This window comes from Pogoniulus pusillus, chromosome 33 (assembly GCF_015220805.1).
Source record: "Pogoniulus pusillus isolate bPogPus1 chromosome 33, bPogPus1.pri, whole genome shotgun sequence".
NCBI lineage: Eukaryota > Metazoa > Chordata > Aves > Piciformes > Lybiidae > Pogoniulus > Pogoniulus pusillus.
The window spans coordinates 11252894-11267379 of NC_087296.1; the positions used below are offsets into that span (position 1 = coordinate 11252894).

Below are 14486 nucleotides of genomic sequence, written 5' to 3' on the forward strand. Positions count from 1 at the left end.
TTCTTTGCACAGAAGTGGCCCCATTACTGGAATAGAAACATTAGATGGTCATCTGAGAGGGCAGCTGGACGCCGAATGGATTGTTCTCCATGGCACAAACCCAGTCTCATGGGAGCCCACAGAAAACAGGGCAGCATTGCTGTGGCACTGCTCCTGTTGCTCTGAGGCACTGCTGTTTCTTGGGGGTTTGCATGTAGGGCCCTGATGCCTTATGGAATTTGGAAAAACAACTATCAGTCATGCTCTTTACACTGCTGTGGTGAGGGGATGGAGTATTTCACACCTAGGAGCTGCACTGAGTGATTTGCATCAGAATGGGCTGCCCAGGGGGGTGGTGGAGTTGTCATCCCTGGAGGTGTTCAAGAAACAACTGGATGAGGCACTTAGTGCCATGGTCTGGTTGACTGGATAGGGCTGGGGGATAGGTTGGACTGGATGAGCTTGGTTGGATAGGTTGCACTAGATGGATATGTTGGACTGGATGAGCTTGGTTGGATAGGTTGCACTGGATGGATATGTTGGACTGGATGAGCTTGGTTGGATAGGTTGCACTGGATGGATATGTTGGACTGGATGAGCTTGGTTGGATAGGTTGCACTGGATGGATATGTTGGACTGGATGAGCTTGGTTGGATAGGTTGCACTGGATGGATATGTTGGACTGGATGAGCTTGGAGGTCTCTTCCAACCTGGTTGATTCTATGATTCCTTAGACTCATAGAATGTCAGGGGCTGGAAGGGACCTCAAAATATCATCTAGTCCAATCCACCCTTGCCAACCTTCCCAAACATCATTTTGAATGTGAAGGTCTGTAGCTGCTCCTCTGGAGTCTTGCACTGCCCATGTAGCTTCCCCTTTCCTAGTAGCTCAGCAAAATCTGTTGCCTTTGCTGTTACTTACTCCTGCCTTCAGGAGTAAATGTACAACAAGTGCTAACTGCAAAGATTAATGAATACACCTTTGTGTTGGAGGGGAAAGCAAGAGCAGTGTGTGCTGACCAGAGCAGCTGGCTGCTCACAGCCAGCTGCTGCCAAGCGAGGTGCAAGGGGGGAAAACTGAAGTGCCCGCCAAGTGCGTCACTCTGGGTGCCAGCTCAAAGGGCACATGGTTTCCCACAGACTTGTGTTTCAAAGCTGGTGTCCAGAGAAGAGTGAAGTTCTGTCTCCAGTGGATTCTCAGATTCTCAGATGTTGCACTCCCTTGACAGTGTTTGTCTCAGCTGGGGCTGTACAATAGGCTTCTGTGATCTCGGGAAGCTTGCAGGAATATCATTAATTCCTTGAGCACAGAATCACACAGAAACATTCAGGTTGGATAAGACCCTCAGGATCACCAAGCCCAACCCTACTCTACAAAGTTCCTTGAGCACCACATCCAAACAACCTTTGAGCACATCCAGGGTTGGTGACTCTACCACCTCCCTGGGCAGCCTATTCTCATGCCTGACTACTATGAACAAGCTTTTCCTAATATCGAGCCTAAACCTACCCAGGTGCAGCTTGGTGATCCCTGCCAACTCCAGCTAGCCAATTGCCAGCTGGCTTGAAAGACACTGAGATACTAAGTGAACAAACACAAACATACTACAGTGAGTGGTATGTTGGGAGCCTCACTTCCTACTTTACTTAGTACTCAGCTACTAAGTAAAATAAACTCACAAACTAATGTCCTTGGCAGCAGTGTCAGCAGTACCTGCCATGGCAATGGGGCATCCACAGGCCTCACTGATCCTAAACAACCTCCCTTACCCTATCCTTACCACTTTTGGATGGTCCCCAGCTCTGTCTCTGGCCCTGGATGGACTGAAAGGAGGTTGTAGCCAGGTAGGGTTGGTCTCTTCTCCCAGACACCCAGGGACAGAGCAGGAGGACAGAGCCATAAACTGCACCAGGGCAGGTTTAGACTGGATGTTAGGAAGAAATTCTTCATGGAAAGAGTGATTGGCATTGGAATGGGCTGCCTGGGGATGTGGTGGAGTCACCATCCCTGGAGGTGTTTAAAAGGAGGCTGGATAAGGCACTTGGTGCCATGGTTTAGTTAATTAGAAAGATTAGGTGCTAAGTTGGACTGGATGATCTCGGAGGTCTCTTCCTCCCTGGTTAATTTTGTGATTCAGACTCATGCTGTAGGCTTGACCTGTCTTTTCTGGCTTCTGACAGCAATACTTGGATAGTCTCTGGCCTTGGTTTGTCCCTTGCCATGTTGAGTCTGTTGATGGATGGGGTGTGGGGGTGCTGTTATAGCCCCACGCTGTGATCAGCCCCTGTGGAGCAGCACCCATTGGTGAGGACGTGATCTGTGCTGGAACTCCCCTCTGCTTTCAGCTTGCCTGCCTTCAGAAGCAGACTCACTGCACCCTCTTACCTATCCACAGGGTGAAGCTTTTAGAAGACTCTGAAAGTTAGTGGAGGACTTTGCATTAAAATAGGCACTATAATAATGTCTAGGAGACATAAATCAAGACACTGAGGTGTACAGAAGTCTTTTTTCCATGACAAATAAACTGACAAGATCAGAAAGGTAATGGAAATATTCTTAAGGCAAATAAGGGAGCCTGATCTCTGGCCAGGAGAAAAGGCTCCATCCCTCCTGTCAAAGGTCAGTTCATAGAATCCTGTAATCATGGAAACACAGAATCATAGAATCAACCAGGTTGGAAGAGACCTCCAAGAGCATCCAGTCCAACCTAGCACCCAGCCCTAGGCAATCAAGCAGATCATGGCACTAAGTGCCCCAGCCAGGCTTGGCTTCAACATCCCCAGAGACAGTGACTCCACCACCTCCCTGGGCAGCCCAATCCAATACCAATCACTCTCTCTGCCAACAACTTCCTCCTAACATCCAGCCTAGACCTCCCCTGGCACAGCTTGAGGCTGTGTCCCCTTGTTCTGTTGCTGCTTGCCTGGCAGAAGAGCCCAACCCCACCTGGCTACAGCCTCCCTTCAGGGAGCTGCAGACAGCAATGAGCTCTGCCCTGAGCCTCCTCTTCTGCAGGCTGCACACCCCCAGCTCCCTCAGCCTCTCCTCATAAAGTTGGTCTCTTCTCCCTAGTAGCAAGTTATAGAAGGAGAGGAAATAGCCTCAAATTGTGCAGGGGAGGTTTAGGTTGGAGATTAGGAAAAACTTCTTTGCTGCAAGAGTGCTCAGGAATTGGAAGAGGCTGCCCAGGGAGGTGGTGGAGTCCCCATCCCTTGAGGTGTTCAAGAAACCTGTGTCCATGGCAGTAGGGGAAATGGTTTAATGGCCATGGAGATGTTGGGTTGATGATTGGACTGGGTGATCTTAGAGGGCTTTTCCAACCAAAGCAATTGAAGCTTCCAGGATATCTGGAATTCTACAGCTAGAGATCACTGAAAGAAAAACTGGAAAAAGGCCTGAATCCATTGAAACACACACCACAGACTATCTGGCCAGCTGGATGCAAATGGTTGTAAGTGCAAACTTCACACTTGAATGATGAAAACTAATAACCCTTTATTGTTTTCTGCATTGAGCCAAGTAAGGAACATGACACTTTTGTAACCTTTCTTCTGAAGTTTGCATTGAAAACCAGAACTGAGTGCATTTAAAAGCAGAGCTGAGTGGATTTACTTCATCATCTACAGGCAATGACAGCAGCAATTCTTCTGGGGAAAAAAAAAGGCAGGATCTGGTTGTGATTTTGTGGCCATAACCTGACAGTCATCTGCCAGCTTCTTTTCCTCTGCTCATCATGGCAGTTCTTGACTAGCTCATTGACTTGCAACAAGAACAACAGAAGGAGATTTCTGTTTCTTTCTCCATCTTCCTTTGCTGAGTCCCACCCCACTCCAACCTCTTTTCTGGGAGTTATAGAGCAGGACTCTAATGAAGTCCCAGTGCTCCAGTGAGCAGCCAGCTGAAACCAGTGCCTAGCATGTGAGGCACTGCTCTGTTCCCTCCTAGTGTAGTCAGAGCCCTGGGGCTGTTTAGCCTGGAGAAGAGAAGGCTGAGAGGGGATCTTCTCAGTGTCTATAGATATCTAAAGATTGAGTGTCAAGAAGAAGAGGCCAGAGTTTTTTCAGTGATGTCCTGTGATAAGACAGGGTCAGTGGATACAAGCTGGAACTCAGGAAGTTTCACCTCAATGTGAGGAAAAACTTGTGTGCTGAGAAGGTGCAGGAGCCTTGCAGCAGGCTGCCCAAAGAGCTTGTGGAGTTGCCTTCTCTGGAGACTTTCCCAACCTGCCTGGATGTATTCCTGTGTGACCTGCCCTAGATGATCCTGCTTTGGAAAGAGGGTTGGGCTCAATGATTTCTACAAGTTCCTTCTGGAGTCTACACCATGTGTAGTGGTTCTGGGAGTTACCCACACACACACACAAATTAATCCATCCAGCCTAGACTCAGTCAGCTGGAAGTTAAGGATTGAAGCTTTGTGTTCACAGCTTAGCACAATATGCAAGCAGATCTTTGCAATACATTACAGACATTTACAGCTATAGACAGGAACACACAAGTTAAAAGGAACACAGAAACACAACACCCATCCCAATAATCAGAGTGCCCAGGAGGGGCTCCCAAACACCCTTCCACCTTCTTTTCACCCCCTCCCTTATCCCAGGGCCTGCCTTACATGCAAGGTGAGTTGGAAGAATCAACAAGGGAGATTAGAAGGAAAATGATCAGTTGGGTTACACAGATCCAGGCAGAAGCATTTAACACAGCAGAAGGCAGAGAGAGACACCGACTACCTTATCTATGTTTGTGTCCTTGTTGTTATATGTCTAAGCAAACCTATGAGTGGAATAGAATCATAGAATCAGCCAGGTTGGAAGAGACCTCCAAGAGCATCCAGTCCAACCTAGCACCCAGCCCTAGACAGTCAACCAGACCATGGCACTAAGTGCCTCAGCCAGGCTTTGCTTGAAGACCCCCAGGGACGGTGCCTCCACCACCTCCCTGGGCAGTCCATTCCAATGCCAATCACTCTCTCTGACAACAACTTCCTCCTAACATCCAGCCTAGACCTCCCCTGCCACAACTTGAGACTGTGTCCCCTTGTTCTGTTGCTGGGTGCCTGGCAGAAGAGCCCAATTCCACCTGGCTACAACCTCCCTTCAGGTAGTTGTAGACAGCAATGAGCTCTGCCCTGAGCCTCCTCTGCTGCAGGCTGCACACCCCCAGCTCCCTCAGCCTCTCCTCATAGGGTTTGTGTTCCAGGCCCCTCACCAGCCTTGCTGCCCTTCTCTGGACACCTTCCAGCACCTCAAAATCTCTCTTGAACTGGGGGCCCAGAACTGGACACAGCACTCAAGGTGTGGCCTGAGCAGTGCTGAGTACAGGGGCAGAATAACCTCCCTTGTCCTGCTGCCCACACTGCTCCTAAGCCAGCCCAGGATGCCATTGGCTCTCTTGGCCACCTGGGCACACTGCTGCCTCATCTTCAGCCTACTATCTATCAGTACCCCCAGGTCCCTCTCCTCTTGGCTGCTTTCCATCAGTAGACATCATATTGTTTTCTTTTTCACAGCCAATAACCTAATTTCTCTCCTCAGAATATCCCAAGTTGCTTCAAACCAGCACACCATGCCAGACAGGTACTCAAACAAGCACCCAGAGTAGTCAAAACCCTTTGGCTTCTGTGCTTTCTGAAGACCTCTGATCATGAAACCATTTATGGATGCATTTAATTAGAAACAGCTGCTAAAAAAAAAAACAAAAGGAGGACTTCAACTACACTAACTTCAATGCAACTTAATTGAAAATGTGCTTAAATATTTCCTGTTTGAGGCCTACAAGAACAAGAACACAATTCTTCAAAATATAGGACAGTTCATTGTGTGGAAGAGCAAAGGACTTTTTGTACTGCCTATGCTGGCATCACTTGCCCCTGAGAAGTGGCCTTGTTTCTAAGGTGGAACATTTTGTGTGCTCTGAGAACGAGCACCACACTGCCACAGCTACAGACAATGAGTATATCATGCCTAAATAAAACCACTTTAGGAAAACAGACAACCAGAACATCATTTCTCAGCTTGAAATTTAGAGCAGACACTAACTGTTACCAAAAGCCTTGCTGGAGCACTGACAATGAGCATGGAGGTCTGGAGCCCTCAGCTTCATGCTGAGATGCTGATTCATTCCTTACTCCCTGGGAAGAATGACCTCTTCCTTAGCAAACCAGCAGGAGAACATTGTTTCTTGTGCAGCATTTAGTGGTTCTGCAAGGTGTCCTTCCCCAGAGCTATGCTTGGTGTTGCAACCTGACCACCCTGGGCACAGGGACAAGGCTGCCCAGCAGTCTGGAGAAAGTCAGGCACTGGGTTTTGCTGCTGTTGTGGCCTTCTACTTAGGACACTTTATCCTTTGCAATTATTTCTGAAAGCCATTCTGTGCCATCACTTGTTTAAAAGCACTAAAAAAACACATCACTCAATATGGAATCACAGAATTGTTCCAGTTGGAAAATGCCTCTAAAGTCGTTGAGTACAAGCATTGACTGTCAGCACTGGTCAGACCACACCTTGAGTGCTGTGTCCAGTTCTGGGCTCCTCCATTCAAGAAGGATGTTGAGGTGCTGGAACATGTCCAGAGAAGGGCAGCAAAGCTGGTGAGGGGCCTGGAGCACAAATCCTATGAGGAGAGGTTGAGGGAGCTGGGGCTGTTTAGCCTGGAGAAGAGGAGGCTCAGGGGTGATCTTATTACTGTCTACAACTACCTGAAGGGGCATTGTAGCCAGGTGGGGGGTGGCCTCTTCTCCCAGGCAACCAGCAATAGAACAAGGGGACACAGTCTCAAGTTGTGCCAGGGTAGGTATAGGCTGGATGTTAGGAAGAAGTTCTTCACAGAGAGAGTGATTGGCATTGGAATGGGCTGCCCAGGGAGGTGGTGGAGGCACCGTCCCTGGGGGTCTTCAAGAAAAGCCTGGATGAGGCACTTAGTGCCATGGTCTGGTTGACTGCATAGGGTTGGGTGCTAGGTTGGACTGGATGATCTTGGAGGTCTCTTCCAACCTGGTTGATTCTATGATTCTATGATTCTAACACCACCATGGCCATTAAATTGTGTCCCAAACTGCCATGGCCACAGGTTTCTTGAACACCTCCAGGGATGGTGACTCCAGCAACTCCCTTGGCAGCCTGTTCCAGTCAGGCTTTCAATAAGGAAATTTTACCTAATATCCAACCTAAACCTCCTCTGCTGCAATTCGAATCCATTTTCTGTCATCCTATCACTATTGAATAGAGAAAAGAGGCAAACACTCACCTCACAGTATCACAGTATCACCAAGGTTGGAAGAGACCTCACAGATCATCAAGTCCAACCCTTTAGCACAGAGCTCAAGGCCAGACCATGGCACCAAGTGCCACGTCCAGTCCTGCCTTCAACAGCTCCAGGGACGGCGACTCCACCACCTCCCCAGGCAGCCCATTCCAGTGTCCAATGACTCTCTCAGGGAAGAACTTTCTCCTCACCTCCAGCCTAAATCTCCCCTGGCACAGCCTGAGGCTGTGTCCTCTCGTTCTGATGCTGGCCACCTGAGAGAAGAGAGCAACCTCCTCCTGGCCACAACCACCCCTCAGGTAGTTGTAGACAGCAATAAGGTCACCTCACTCCAGCCTGCTTTCAGGAAGGTGTAGAGAACAATGACATCTCCTCTCAGCCTCCTTTTCTACATGCCTAGGATACAATCACAGAATCACAGAATGTTAGGGGTTGGAAGAGACCTCGAAAGCTCTTCCAGTCCAACCCTCCTGCCAGAGCAAGATCACCAGGAGTAGGTCACCCAGGAACACATCCAGGCAGGTTTTGAATGCCTCCAGAGAAGGAGACTCAACAACCTGTCTGGGCAGCCTGCTCCAGTGTTTTGTTACTCTACTGATGACAACGGCCTCTATACACTCACTCTGTTAACTACCACCGTGTTACAGTTGGAACAAACAATTATGTGTCAAAACAACCTAACTGCATGATCACAACAGAAATTTGTTCTGGAACAGACACTCCAAAGAGCGTCAGTGTAAAAATATGGTGGGGTGGGGGGGGGAGAAAAAGTCTGTTAGCACCATTTAAAGTTAAGTAGAATCTCATTTCTTCTCAGTTTTGTCTCAGTTGTTGTTTTTCTATTGCCTGGTGTCCTCTTTGAGGAGTGATATAAAAGACTTTTTAAAAGGACATTTGCAGCAGATTAGTCTGTGATGTGAATGAATCCCAGTCTGTGTTCTTAAAGCATCCAACGTGTCAGCATTTACAAGGCAGCTATGGAGTAATCAATCACAACGGATCACTGCCTGGCTGAAGTTGCAACTCTACAACGTACCCATACCAAGAGACATAAAGGACAAGAAAGAAATGTACTTCGCTTATGTTAGCAGGAAGAGGAGGATGGGAAAAGAGTTGGAGCACCATGCAGTGTAGAAGGAATTTGATCCCACAAGCAAAGGAAAAATACTAACTCTTTGGCTCAGCCTTCAATACAAAGATCATAGAATCAACCAGGTTGGAAGAGACCTCCAAGATCATCCAGTCCAACCTATCCCCTAGCCCTAGCCAGTCAACTAGACCATGGCACTAAGTGCCTCATCCAGGCTTTGCTTCAGCACCTCCAGGGACAGTGCCTCCACCACCTCCCTGGGCAGCCCATTCCAATGGGAAAAAGATGATGTGCAGTGACACCACAAATAGAGTGGTTTGGGTTGGAAAGGTCTTTAGCTGGTTCCAATCATGTGCCATGGGCAGGGACACCTCTCTCTAGTCCAGGTTGCTCAAGGTTCCACCCAGCCTAGGCTTGAACACCTCCAGGGAAGGAGCATCCACAACCACATTGAGCAACCTGTGCCAGTGTCTTGCCAACTTCACTGTAAAGAATTTCTTCCTGATCTCCAGCTTACATCTCCCCTCTTCCAGATTAAAGCCATTCCTCCTCATCCTTGTAATGACAGCAGGAGGAGGAATGGGGTTAAACTGGCAGAGAGGGGATTGAAACTGGACGTTAGGAAGGAGTTCTTTACAGTGAGGGTGGTGAGACACTGGCACAGGTTGCCCAGGGAGGCTGTGGAGCACAGAAGCACCCAATGTGATCAAAGATCACGTTCTGTGCTTCTGTGCTCCACAACCTCCCTGGAGGTGTTCAAGGCCAGGATGGATGAGGCCTTGAGTGACCTGTTCTAGTGGGAGGTGTCCCTGCCTATGGCAGGGGGTTGGAAGTGGCTGAGCTTTGAGTTCCCTTCCAACCTAAACCACTCTGTGATTCATTGGTCCTGTCACTACAAGCCCTTATAAAAAGTCCCACCCCAGCTTTCTTATAGGCTCCCATCAGGTACTGGAAAAGTCAGAACTCAGCTGTCAGGCTAAGAGGCAGATTCAGTTGTTGAGCTGTGCTGTTTCCCAAATCAGCTTCCTGATTGATTTTATCTTGGGGATGTTTAAAGAACAAGATGAAAGCACCTCAGAGGTTCACAGCACTCACATGGACAAATGCAGAACAGACCACCCAGCGTGGACCATCTGAAAGTCAGGCATCATTAATAACCCATATTGCACAGTCACTGATGACAAGTGTCTTCTCCAGAAGGTAATTTTCTCATCTTACAGTGCTTCCAGAAGTGACTCTCTTGAGGCACATGTCTGTCTCCCATAATTACAGAGGCATCCTTGATGGCTATTTTAGAATCATGGAATCCACCAGGTTGGAAGAGACCTCCAAGACCATCCAGGCCAACCTAGCACCCAGCCCTGGCCAATCAACCAGACCATGGCACTAAGTGCCCCAGCCAGGCTTTGCTTCAACACCTCCAGGGATGGCAACTCCACCACCTCCCTGGGCAGCCTATTCCAATGCCAATCACTCTCTCTAGGAAGGATTTCCTCCTGACATTCAGCCTATCAATAGGACATCTACAGCTCCAACATCTCATGTCATGTAAGCTGAACTGGAATTACATCATCATCAGAAGAAGTTGCTGTGGGGTAGTAGGGCAGCCATAGAATCATAGAATCATTTTGGTTGGAAAAGACCTTCAGTATCATCGAGTCCAACCATCACCTAACTACCAGGTCTGGTGCTGAATGTAGGAAAAGTACCAGAATGAAGAATCAAATAAACCCTTTGGGAGTCACTGTGAGATAACCAGGAAAAGGGAACAGTCAACAGGGAGTAGACCAAGTCTGTATTTCAGAGCTCCCTGGGGATCACCATGGCTCCTGGCATACCCTGCTGCGGGGAGGACTTTCCATGCCAATGTTTTCTATGGCATCTCCAGTACAAGGCTGAGAACTGTGTTTTCCATGTGCTCTAACCAAGAAGCAATGCTGCTGGATGTGCAGGGAGCACTTATGGCATCTGGGAACTCTGTGGTGCCTGCTTGGGCAGTCTCCTTTGCCACCACAGTGCCACATGTCAGAGGCAAGGCACAGAGAAAGCCATGAGCAGCTGGATGGAGACAGTGCCAGCACTGCTGCTGCAATGTGCCCTCCCAAGCAGCCCCACAGATCAGGCAGCCAGCTCTGCCTCACCCCCACTGTGGGCTCTGGCCATAGAAACTGAACTGGCTGCTTGGCTGCTGTGAGAAACAGCCTGGGCACAGCAGTGGATGGGGCGAGGCCACTGAGAGCTGCAGTGTGATGGGAGATGGGGATGGCACAAGGGGAGAAGAAAGAGTGATGCTTCTGCCAGGAGAGGGTGTGAGAGCAGTGTCAGAGGGAAAACTCTTTCATACAGCAAGTCTATTGTGTTATTCAAACCTTCCCTGAGGATCAGCTCACAGGCAATGCCCAGAGCTGTTCTCCTCTTGGTCCTTCAGATTTGGCACCTAGAGAAGCCACCTCTGAGCAGCTGTTCCTCTGGTCCCAACCCATTGCCACATCTTCTGGCAGGTTGTGTGTGTGCTGTTCAGACCACTGTGTGTGGCTGCTGTGGGAAGCACCCACTGGGGCAGCATCCTGGGCAGCAAGGTAACACAACCTCCCTGACAATGTTCAAGGCCAGGTTGGATGAGGCCTTGAGTGACCTGTTCTAGTGGGAGATGTCCCTGCCTATGGCAGGGGATTGGAACTGGATAAGCTTTGAAGTCCTTTCCAACCTAAACCATTCAATAATTCTACTCAGGGTGTCTGTAACTAAAATCATAGACTCATAGAGTGGTTTGGGTTGGAAGGAACTTTAAAGATCATCCCTGCCATGGGCATGAACACCTTCCACTGGTGCCAGGTTGCTCAAGGCCCTGTCCAACCTGGGCTTGAACATCTCCAGGGAGGGGGCATCCACATCTGGTCCTGGCTCAACTGACCCAGCTTGGGTGTTTCCATTCCCTTAAGACAGATGCTCCCTGAGCCTCTGGATCTGGAAGGAGTAATGAGTAAAGAGAGCAGAAGAATACCCTGGCTAGCTTGCAGGCAGCACTGGCACAAGTAATGCCAGTGAAACAAGGCGGTGGCTCCTAAACTCAGCTGTTCAGCAGGCTCCCTGCATGGCAGTCAGCAAGCAGCAGAAGGCAGCTCAATAATCAGTGTGTTCTGAAAACCTAGCAGGGTGGTGTGCTGCTCCCTGGAAGGTTCTGAGGCATGAGTGCAGTGAAAACAGCAGTGAAATCAGTCACCGCAGATGGGGGCAACGCTAACATTTACTGGAGCAAACGGTGTCAGCCTCACTGGCTCTGCCTGGTCTTCAGAGAGGCAAAACAAAGCTGATCAGATGCTTTTGAGGTTATGCAGGAGTTCCCAGCTCCACCCTTCCACACCTTTTCTCCTCTTTTAGCTGTCTCAGAAACAATCGGAGAATCATGGAATTGTTTTGGTTGGAAAAGACCTCTAAGATCATCCAGTCCAAGCATCAAGCTAACACCACCACGGTCATTAAACCATGTCCCTAAGTGCCATGTCTATGTGCTTTTTGAACACCTCTAGGGATAGTGACTCCCTCCCACTACCTCCCTGGACAGTCTGTTCCAAACCCTGACCACTCAGGAAATGCCTCCCTGGTGCAACCTGAAGCCATTTCCTCTCATTCTATCACTTGACACTATAGACAAGAGACCAATCCTCACCTCACCCCAACCTCATTTCAAGTAGCCAGGAAGTCCCCCCTCAGCCTCCTCTTCTCCAGACTAAACAATCTGGGTTTTCTCAGCTGCTCCTCACCAGAGCTGCTTTCTAGACCCTTAATCTTGAAAGCAGAAGCAAACCAGTAAGAGGAATAATAACCTGCAGAACTCTAAGTTGTTCTTTGACAAGCAGTTCAGCTGTACTGGCTGTTACTGATGATGCAAAATCAATCATCTGTATTCATTCTGCTGTCCAGGTGATGATTGTTAATAACTATGACAACTGTTTAGTAACATTAAACTCACCAGAAACTTATTCCCAGGTTCAAAACCATGCAGGTTTGAAAGTTAAACAGGCAGGGCACAAGCAAAACCAGAGCACTTATTTCTTAAAGTGGTAAATGCAAATATTATACTGGAAGAGGCTTTTAAGTATTTACTCACAAAGTATGACTCAGGCAGCACCTGGAGCTCTGTCTTCAGACTTGATTCTTCCCAGGCTTCTGGGGAAAGGAGGCAGACAATCTCTGACCTTGTCTCCTGGCTCCTCTGGATGATCTGTGTATCTCCAGGACTTCCCATCTTGGCAGGAGACTTTCAGGTGCAGGCAGGATGTCTTGCCACGTGCAGTCTCAGCACAATGTCGTGCTTGCTATGCAGGTAAGCTCTCCAGCCAAATTCAGGATGCAAAAGGAGGCAACAGCAGCCCCCTGCTACCTGTTCATCCCTTTTATCAGTATCCATCTCAAGACTAATGGGGCATTGGATATAGATTAGCCAATCAGAATGGCACTTTGCCAGGCCTCACCATATCAGGTGAAGCCAGGGCTTTCGCCCTCCTATGGTTTCCTCCCCCCAGCACAGAAGTAGGGTGAGCAGGGGAAGATTCCTGGGCAAGCCAATATGGATAAATCCATGTTTGCCCCATCAAGCCTGCCACCACACTGACCTTGCTCAAAGCCAAGGTGTGATGGGCCACACCACCAGGTCTGCAGAGAAGGCTTTCTTTGCCTCCATAGCTCTCAGCTGGAGCAGAAAGCACAAGCCTCTCTCTGCCTTTAGGCTAGGGTTTTTTTTTTCCCTCATGGTAAGGAGGATGAAACAGGAATTACTAATTTTAACTGCAGAAATAACTAAATACAAAACTATGCTGAAGCTCTGTGCTATGTAGGATGCTTGCTGCTCTCACAGAGGACACACAAATTGGTGACTTACACTGCCTTGGCTGGGCTGAAATGGCACTGATGATAGAGCAAATCACTGCCCAGCTTTGATTCATGCTCTGTTTTCCAGCACTAACTTTGGAACTCAAATCACCTTTCTGTTCCTTCTGTCTGTTCTTTCCAGTTTCTGTGTTTTCAGCCAGAGGATTACACTTTGGCTACTCAGGCTGCTGGAGAGGTTACGAGATGCAAGAACAAAACACCCCAGGAGCAGAAGTGACCTGCTTCCAGGATACTCTGTGGCTTAATTTCATTTTCTTAGATATTCTATAAAGCAAATCATTTTCCCACAAGGTGAAATTGATGCAATAAATTTTCAGCACTTGCCTTCGTGAAGGAATTTCACTCTCATAAATTCAGTGCAGTGTCAGGTCAAGCATTCCCTGGAGAAACCAAGGCATAGATTACAGCTGAAGCCATGAGTGGCACAAGCAGACCTGTGGCTATAGCTCCAGCCTTCATTTGCAATGCATGACACCTTGAGCTTCAAAGGAGAGATCGTTGCAGTAGAGACAAGAGTGAACAGGGAAGAGGGCAGACAAACACATCTGCTTCTGCTGTTCTTAGGTATGGAGCTAGAAGTGGTTCCCCACAGCACTGCAGCCACGAGGAAGTTTTTGTACTTAAAGGTGGTGGACAAGCACAGTTCATCTCACTCTGTGCTAAAGAATGGGCAGGGAATTAAGTCTCTGATACAACACTTCTGTTAAACTCCCAAAGTGCAGCTATGATAAACTACCTCTGGAAGATCTCTTTTACAAATGAAGCTCTGCACTCTGCCCTTGTTATCCAGAGGGGCTGCAGACAGCTTTCTCCTTCCTAAAGCTTCTTCCCGGGGCTTGTAGGTACTTTGCTGGGAGTAACATTACAGCAGACCCTGACACCACAGCATAAGGATGGAAGCTGAAGCATGAATCAAGGCTGAAGTTATTATCTTCTGCTGTGCATCTTGGCAGCTCTTTCACTTATGGCTTGGTTCACAGAATCATAAAACCAGGTTGGAAGAGACCTCCAAGATGATGCAGTCCAACCTATCACCCAGCCTTGTCCAGTCAACTAGATCATGGCACTAAGTGCCTCATCAGTCTTTTCTTGAGCACCAGGATCACAAAGGCAGGACTAAAACCCGTGGACAAAAGGCAGAGTTCCTAAAAGCAGTCAGGTTTGCTCAGCATGACCCAGCAGTGATACTTAAAAGCATGTGGCAGTTATGCTGTCAGCTTGTAGATGCAAGTGCTGCTTTCACTTCCAGCAACTCCTT

At 48.5% G+C, this 14486-nt stretch overlaps 1 long non-coding RNA gene across 1 annotated transcript in view; it reads right to left on the reverse strand.

The window, feature by feature from the left end:
- Window positions 1-12649, reverse strand: part of LOC135189673 (uncharacterized) — a 170347-nt gene extending 157698 nt beyond the window's left edge. The window contains exon 1 of the long non-coding RNA XR_010308216.1: window positions 12447-12649. This is a non-coding gene — a long non-coding RNA (uncharacterized LOC135189673). The remainder of the gene's footprint in view (window positions 1-12446) is intronic.
- Between the last annotated feature and the right edge of the window lie 1837 nt (window positions 12650-14486).